The sequence below is a fragment of the Danio rerio genome, chromosome 4, assembly GCF_049306965.1.
Source record: "Danio rerio strain Tuebingen ecotype United States chromosome 4, GRCz12tu, whole genome shotgun sequence".
Classification (NCBI taxonomy): Eukaryota; Metazoa; Chordata; class Actinopteri; order Cypriniformes; family Danionidae; genus Danio; species Danio rerio.
Window position 1 is genome coordinate 44,015,735 of NC_133179.1, and position 9,266 is coordinate 44,025,000.

At 34.8% G+C, this 9,266-nt stretch overlaps 3 protein-coding genes across 4 annotated transcripts in view; 2 read left to right on the forward strand and 1 right to left on the reverse strand.

Annotated features, from left to right (window-relative positions):
- The window catches only part of LOC101883766 (uncharacterized), a 291,682-nt gene extending 286,771 nt beyond the window's left edge, over positions 1–4,911 (reverse strand). The window contains exon 1 of the mRNA XM_073947926.1: positions 4,760–4,911. The gene's annotated coding sequence lies outside the window, so the exon portion shown is untranslated. The remainder of the gene's footprint in view (positions 1–4,759) is intronic.
- The window catches only part of LOC141381669 (BEN domain-containing protein 5-like), a 495,902-nt gene that overhangs the window by 40,134 nt on the left and 446,502 nt on the right, over positions 1–9,266 (forward strand). The window lies entirely within an intron of this gene.
- The window catches only part of LOC137490953 (uncharacterized), a 245,143-nt gene continuing 244,495 nt past the window's right edge, over positions 8,619–9,266 (forward strand). For both annotated transcript variants that reach the window (XR_012402256.1, XM_073947949.1), the window contains exon 1: positions 8,619–8,658. The gene's annotated coding sequence lies outside the window, so the exon portion shown is untranslated. The remainder of the gene's footprint in view (positions 8,659–9,266) is intronic.

Sequence of the window (9,266 nt, forward strand, 5' to 3'; positions counted from 1 at the left end):
TCATCTCTACAGATCACTTCTGACAATATTTAGCATTCATAGCGCTCCAACGCTGACTACCACTGCACCTCTGCAACAGCAGTCGCTCCGCTGAGCCGTTCCTTGAGCACCTAACTTGTCCCGTCACCCTCTAACAGCAATATTCACCGTCAAAATCCCCTTTTTCCCAGAGTCGGCCAACTAGCCCTGTTCCCCGGGCGCCGGCCCCCGCAGGGGTCTTGTCAAACAGAGAACATCATCTAAAACAACACTAGCTACATGAATACACTGGAGATTGGACTACAGTTGTATCCACACCTGTACAATCACTTGCAAAGAGATTTTAAGCAGCAGAGGTGCTGTTTGCCAGATGTTTATGAAACTGTTCTTCACTCAGCTGCCATCATTGTGTTTACGGCAAATGTGACACATTTACATTTACGTGTTCATTAAGGTTTGCTGATTGATTGAAAATCTTCCCACACAGAGTGCATGTGAATGGTTACTCTCCAGTGTGGGTCTCACACAGTCAAGTGATGTAATTTCCAAGGTCAGAGTTCACCAAGCTTGAACTTAGCAAGGCAGTGAACTGCGAAACTTTACGCATAAACTTGCGTTTCCGTTCTGATGCATTTGCATGTGTATGAATGGAAGTCAATGACTGTAAAAAATATGGACGAACCCAAAATATAGCCTACACACCATAACGATTTACCATGCGGGAACAATCCAGCAGAGGTATAGTCAGTCTGAGGGCAGGCAGTCTCCGGCAGGCGAGAATCTAGCCGGAACTAAGTGTATTTTGCTATCTGGGTGGCTAGGCGTGTATAAGCAAACTAATAAAGCCCGAAAAAAAGCCCTGACCTTAGCGAATAAACAGTGTTCCACCAGGATCATGTATGTCAAAAACTATAGTTTACTGCTGAACTCATTTTGTCATGGTAAAATAACACAGAAATCAAATAATAACACTTCAGTCTCCTGCCCAGTTAGCGCGGTTCGATTGGCATATGTGAACAGGGCAATCGCGCTCTGTTCCGCGCCAAAGTAATCGCTCCGAGATCGCTTGAATGAGATGGTCTCGGCTCGATTGAAACGAACCCTGGAGCGGTTCGATTGCAGTGAGAAAGCGATCCGATCCGAGCGCGGTTATATCACAGTTTTTTATGGATATGTAATAGGCTTACGGCTATATGAAGAGAGAATTATGAGTAGGGCGGGAAGTTTCGCGAGTCTCCGGATGCCCGCGAACGAGTGATGATTTTCTGGTAATCTCGCGTCTCCCTCCCGGTCCGCAAATAGGCATTGTCGCGCACCCTTCTCACCCCTCCCCACCGCATCTCTCCTCAGACACGTCACGCGCGCACCCTGTCAATCACCACCAAACCACCACCTCTCCTGACAGCTGAGCGGGACGCTGCAAAATAAACCCTGACACTCTGACCAATGTAAGGAGAGTTTACTCGCATGTGACTTTTTTTTTAGCTCTTTTGGTCCGATTTGAAACTTTGCAGTGTGAAAGCGAACCGCTCCAAGAGCAAAGAGCAACAATGTAACATTTGTAATCTCTGTTTCGGAACAACTGAATCGATTCACAGGTGTGAAAGCACCCTAAGACTTCACTTTAATAATAAACAAGCATTGCCTTCTGCTCCCGTTTTGTTAAATCTGTTATTCCCTCCCTCTCTTATAGATTCAGCATCCCAATGATGGTCTAGGAAGGGAGTTAACTGTGTTAAGGACCTATTTAATGATGGCCTATTTATCTAATTTCAACAGTTTACAGACATTGAGATTCCCCAGTCTAATATTTTAGGTACCTTCAAGTCCGTAGTTTCATTAAAAAACACTTCTGTCCTTCACTGAACCAACCAGAAGCATGCTGGATAGATGAATTGGTAAATATGGACGCATAAAGTTGTATGATGTCCATGTTATATGAAGTGATCCAAAGAACTGCCTTGGACTACAAATATCAGATACAGCCTGGCAATATGCCATAGCACTGGTACACATCTTCTGTATGTATTAGACATGGTCATCTTCAGTTAAAGGTGCTTCATAGGCTTCACCTATCTAGGAGCAAGCTGGCAAAAATGTATCCATATACATATACAGTCATATGTTCTGGGAATGCCCTAGATTACATAAATATTTTGGACCGATATTATTTGATAATTTTCATTTAAATGTAATAAAGATATGGATCCTAATCCTTTGACTTCAATTTGTGGTACAGTGAACGAAGAAATGTACCTGTCAGCCTAATCACAGAAATCCTTGCCTATTCTTCTTTATTGGCCAGACGCCTGAGTCTTCTCAGGTGGAAAAAAACAAAAAAAAAACAAACCCGCCATCCCACAAACATTGAATATTAGAAGTGTTTTCACATCTTTAACTCGGGGACCTTAAGTACACCATCTGAGGCTCTGCTAAAAAGTTTTATGAGGTTTGGCAGCCTTTCCTATCCCACATTGAACGCTCAGGGGTTATTATATCCTAAGTGAGAGTTTATCCCAAATTTCTTAATTTGTTTTATCTATTTTATTTATTTATTTATTTGACTTATTTTTTTTTCTCTTTCTCCCTTTTTCTTTATTGGGTGTGAGTATTTCTGTATCTATGTACCATGTAAATTTTTTGTTCAAATGTGTGTTGTGGAAAAATTTAAGACTTTTGAAAAATCAATAAAAACATTTGAATAATAAGAATGTAAGCAGTACTAAAAATAGTTTTTAGAATGAGTAATAATCCCATGAATCTAGTTACAGTGCATGTCCCTGTCGAAGGTCTGTGAATTTAAGCTTATTATTCACTAAAGAAGGACAAGCCATTCTCGTAAGTGACTTTGTTCTTTGTGTGACTGAAATGTAAGCAATAGCTGTTTCCATCCAAAATTGCAAATTAAATTTATTTGCAAAACTGGAATATCACATAAAAGATGTGCGAATAAAGCAGCGTTTCCATCCAATGAATCAAAGAGAACAAAATCGTTACTTCCTTATTAACTGGCGCCAAATATCAACAGTAAAAACTGAATTCACAGTGGTAGAAGACGCTACATAAATCTTTTTTGTACTTAATAAATGACTTTTACCTCAGAGGATAATGCCGACACACAATGAACACGTGGTGACGTTTGAAGCCATGAGACATTTGAAAAACGTTGAGGTGGTATACCTTGAAAAGGGGTATCGTCCCATGCCTAAGCAGCAAAAATTAATTCTTAAAAAAAAGTCTCAAGCAAAAAGATTCCAATAGCGCCGCCTGCTGGTACATGAAGAATATGGTTAATACTGATGAACTTCACACTCAAATGTTTGCACATCATCAGCATGCTGATTTTCTTCATTTCTTAAGCAGCAAAAGATATTTTTACACTAGTTTATTGGCCAGTTGTAGTCAGTGCAATGCTAAACATTATCTTTTTGTCTCATGTCATCCCAACATCATCATATAGTTTAAAATACTGTACAATGTTTTATAATAATTAATTGTTTTAGTGTCCATTTCATTCAGCATATTTCATATTAAGGGCATCCACGTTTTCTGACATAGTTTTAATTGGGGTTTCTGCAGGTTTCACCAAGTTAAATTTAAGATGTTTTAAGACATATTTAAGACCATTATGAATGAAATTTTAGACTAAGGAATTTTTCAAATGCCCCAGATGAAAAAGATTTGTATTTGTCCTCTCAAAAAATAGTATAATTTAATGCATTTAATAATAAAATAATAATTGAATAATAATAATATTTAAATATTTTTTATATTTCTTAGAAAAAGATCTTAAATATTGTGTAAAAACAAGAGAGCTCTACCTGTATCTACACACTTTTTTCTAAAATAAACTTTCTTCAAAATAAAAAACAAACGAGCAAACTAAATCTATGCGCAACAATCTGTCCAGGTCGATGTCCTCAGCAGTAAATTCATGGAGCACGTTTAAACAAATGTTATTGTAGGCAAAATAATTAAACTATTATAATAAATAGAGGTAAAATGACTTTTTTGAATAAAAAGTTTAACATTTATTGAGATAAATTGTTGGTGATTGTATGGGTTTTGGCCAGATTGGGTAACAAAACATGAACAAAGAAAAAATAAAGACTTGTATAAAAAAGATTTAAGACCTACAACACAACATTTCAGAAAATTTAAGACTTTTTAAGGCCTGAAATTTGGGTTTTGGAATTTAAGACATTTTAAGACACTGCAGGTTTTAAATAGGGAATAGCCCTGGTAATTAGTTAATATAATTATGATGTCATTCTAACTCAGTTACTATCTGTGAGAACTAGTAACAACTACTAGAAACAACTTTAAACCCATAAAAAAGTTGATTAAAAAAGGGGGAATTGTGATCAACGTGACATATGCAAATGGAAAGTATTAAGCCAACACTATCACTGTAATAGCAGATATCTTTTATGAGAATAGAATAGGTCAAATATTGTCAGCTCAGATAAACTTTTTAAATTGTTTTTATTTATTTTATATAGCGCCAGTGCTCATGGACGCTTTACAAACAGTAGGAGAACAAGAAATGCAATAACCTTAAGAAGGTAGAGAAAATGGGAGACTATTAAAACAGAAAAAGAATGACACGAGAACAAGTATGAAAGAAACTCATTCCTATCTTTAAATAAGTGCTTATGTGCAGGAGAACTAGGCAGCACACCCATGGCTGCAAGATGGATTTAATTTAGTATTCTTATTATTAAAATATATCTGAATGAGGATCAAATGACTGAGTTGGTTTTTGAGAATGAAAACCAACCTGTTTGTTCCTGCAGATCTTCATGCTTGACTCTGAATGTTTCTTCAATCTTCACATCTTCACTCTCCTCTTTAATAAACTCCATCTTTATAACAGTGTGGAGATCAGTCGCTTCAGCAGGAGTTTTTCTCTGTGTTTGGACACTTTATTCTGTTTAAAATGAACAAAACAATGAACAGAAACAAACTTCTCTTTAACATTTGCTTTAACAGTTTCTTTATATGAGAGTAATTAACAAAAACAAATCAGGTAAGTCTGAGCAAGAAACAATAGCCACAAATTAGCTGATTAAAACTAGTGACATAACTACATGTCAGAATAAAAACAATATTTATAACCAAATAAACAAACAAAAAACTGAATAGTTGTAAAGAAGCTTTTAAAAATGACTGAAGAACTTAATACAACGTTGAACTATGCATCCACACATGTTTACAGTTTATAATGTTAGCATTCAGATATTATTTGAGTGTAAATTCAAAATGTGCAACTCACCTTTTCTGTCTTTAATGAAGAAGTAGGATAAAAAAGGCCTCAGTGGGTTTTTCTTTGTAGTTTGTTAATAATCCCAATGTAAAAATCTACAATCGTAGTTTGTCCTCCAAAGTTGTTCTCTTACAGCTAAATAAGATAATGAATCCTCTGTCAGAAACACAGAATATATAGATGCAAACCTACTAGATGCTGAGCTACTGGATCTGGAATGTGATTGGATAAGACTCAATTGGCCCCCATTAATGCTGGTATAAAGATGCAAATGAGCAGTGGGAAGCAGTGAAGACTCAAGACACATACAGTGGGGGATGGGAAGTTCAGCAGCTTTACAAACCAGTTTTACAGAGAAATAATGATGTATTGGGAAAATAAGTTGACTTTAGCCATCATCATTTGTTTTGTTGCTGTTGTTTTGTAATTCTATTGATGGAAGCTTTTTTATTTTGGCTGCTGCATTTTGTAGTTAATGTTGATACACATATGTTGAGGTATTTTGATTTGAAACACATTTTAATTGTTTTTTTTCCCAAGCTGGTTTTTGTTTAAAGATGCAAATGAGCATTGAAGACTTAAACCACACTGATGTCTCAACACACACAACTACATTCACTTATATAATAGTTATGTAAGTGATACTATTATACTGTGATATATCATTATTCGTTAAAAGAAACAATTTCTAATCTTCACGGTGAGGTTTTATTTGTGTTAAGTTCAGTCAATAAAGTAATATTAGCAATGTTTTTGTCATTTATTTATCACTGAACTTGGTCTTTATGTGAGTTTAGAGTCCTTTACTTCTCCTAAAGCACATGCAGCTCATTACTGCTTCCTGTAAACTGTCAACACACTCAACAGGTCAATTATTTCTTTCCAAAAGTGTCTAAATTTTTATGATCAAAATGTAACTTGTTTCTGTGCCAATATTTTTTATCTTTCCTTCGTTTTTTAGTTGAACAGAACATGTGTGAGCAGCTCTTCTTTCCCGAAAGCCTCTTATTCACCTGATATGTAACAAAGATGTTTTTCCCTCTAATTATTACTTGTGTTTGTGCATACAAATATGCATAGACATTCACAAAAGCATATATAAGATACTCTGTGACAAAACCTTTTTTAACACAGTAAAGCGATCACATACTGTCCATTTTTTGCTACGTTTGGCCTTAGAAGATAACTGTTTGTACATTAATCACAAATGGATGAGACACACTGTAACTTCAAACTCATTTGTGTTAATTCCAGGTGCTGTGAAATGTTATGTACAAGCTGCAGAGGCAATCAGGTGTGAATAAAGTGCCATATATCTGATCCTGTCCTCCAGCATCTTTTTTTGCTTCAAATAAAGTTTTTTACACTAAAATTATTATAAAATTGGTCTTTTGTTGCTAATAATTTATTTATATTATCTGAAATATAACTAATTCTATTATATAGCTTTATCTCTTAACCAGGAGAAGGAGGGAAAATGCACTCACTCACTCAATGAAGTCGAATCAATGAGCAAAAAACAACACATTAAAGGTTACCAAGACACATATCACAGCAAGAGAGATCTGTTATGGTACAGGCACAAATCATAATTTTAATCAGAAACTTCTACAGCACAGCAGCTTCTAAATGCACCCACTCTGTCTAAGGTAGGCTCATATATATATATATATATATATATATATATATATATATATATATATATATATATATATATATATATATATATATAGCAGCTGGGCATAGTTAATCTGAAAGCAAGTTCAGTCACACTAGAGTTTGTGCTTGCAAAATTCTTTCGTACAGCGCTGCAAAAAAGGTAACAAAGACTACTGTTATTTAAACATTTCTTTTACTGTTACAGTAAACATTCCACAATTTTCGCAACATCTTTCGACGTGCTGTCAATCATACTTTTATTCGACGTCCAAGTTTTATCTTCGGTGGATCACGGTAACACAGACTACTGTTATTTAAATAGTTCTTTTACTGTTACAGTGAACATTCCACAATTTTCGCAACACAGCAAGAAGGTTGCTGGTTCGAGCCTCATCTGGGTCAGTTGGCATTTCTGTGTGGAGTTGCTGTGGTGACCCCAGATTAATAAAAGGACTAAGCTGTGAAGAAAATGAATGAATATATGAGTAATATCACACGAGTATCAGTTTCTGTATTTCTATTTGTTGTAATGGCCAGTTGTTATTGCAATAAAAAAATGTATAAATAAATTTGAAAAAAGCAGTGCGATGTGGCTCTCGAGAACGATTGTCCCTCTACCTGCTGTTTCAATCCCCTGAGAACTTTGGTCTTCTTCAGAACGCAAATGAACACAATTTAGATGAAATCAGAGAGCTCCCTCATCTGTCATAGACAGCAAGAGTCCCGAGATGCTTAAAGGGTTTGACAGTGTTTTTTTCTGGAAAAGGAACAAAAAACATTGTCAAAACCTGTGACGTGACTTTAGTGGTTCAATTGTAATCGAGTTCCAAGAACATTTTGTGTGCCAGAAAATGTTTTAAAAAGCAGCCAGGTCCAAAGTAGGAGCTGTTGAACCATATAGTGGCTGCTTTTAGACCCTGTAGCTTATTCTCTATATTTGCATTCAGCAGAAGAAACTCAAACAGGTTTGGCTCAAGTAGTGGATGAGTAAATTACCGAATTGTAAATTTTTTATGTGAACTCTGCTTCTGTAAGTAAGGGTAAATGAAATATTATTTCTGAAGATATTGCTAAAGAATGGCAGGAAACGTGGAACACAGCTAATAAGAGACGACAATTCATTTGAAACAATAAGAAACACTATATAGGCCTATGAAGTTGTAAAAATAGAAAAGAAAATAAGGGGTCATAATTATGAGGATGTGATTTGGACTCAGATATTAATAAGTATAATGTGTTGTAGAAATGCAAGTCATCATGAACTGGATTAAAAAAAGTTTCTCAAAATTGTCTTAAAATGTTTAGATTAAACATTTTGATCAACTTTAAATACTAAAGTGTGTGTTTGTGAGAGAGATCTAATCTATTTTAATTTTTATGAATATTTTTAATTTGATCAATCTTTTTATTTTTATTTATCTATTTTTATTTTATTTATTTCTGTGTTTTTTCTGTATTTTATTTTTTATCCATATTTGTTTGCACTACTGCCCTTTTTGCACTGTCTTGTTTGTACGTAGTGTCGCAATATGAATGTACAGTTATTTGTCATGCCAATAAAGCACCTAAAATGTGAAATGTGAGGGCGAGAGAGCAGAAATAGTATAGAGTGAAAAACAAGAAAGAAATTTGTCATTAAGTCATGACTGCAATAGTAAGGGGCAAAAAAGCTAAACAAAAAGACTTTTATTTTGGCGTGGTGTGTGACGTCATCAGGTGGCGCCGCTTCAGCGCTTTGATTCAACTGGTGAAAGGTTTGTGTTTTTAAATGTTTACGGATAAAACCCGATTTAATTAAAGTTTTAGTTTTTTCATCCGATGCTAAATTATGTATCCGCTGTTGGAAATATTATTTAAACCATTTATACAGCGTAGTACTATTTTATTCTCAGTAACCGAGGGCTTTTGTTTGAAACAGAAAAGTGTGTAATGCGAGTTTTAAAATAGAGGTAAAGTTGGTTTTATATTCGCACATCAGTTCATTTAGAAGTCTCTATATTGTTTACCATGTGACTTTGAATATTTGATCTGAATTAGCATGCAAGTGTGACTTCTAAACAACATTAACACTATTTTTTTTGACTGAACAATGTTGTAACGTTACTTTGATAGTCATTTGCTGCTAATATGATTTCAATGTTTAGAGTTTGCAATGAATACTTTTATGAAATTATATTAAATATTCAATCAAAATTAGCCTGCCAGTATGACTATAAATCAACATTAACACTGTTTATTTGACCATGAGAAATGTTGTACTTTGATAGTCATTGGCTGCTAATATGATTTCAATATTTAAATTTTGCAAATAATACTTTTATGAAATTATATTATTAAAGGGAAAGTCTTAATGTGCCAATAT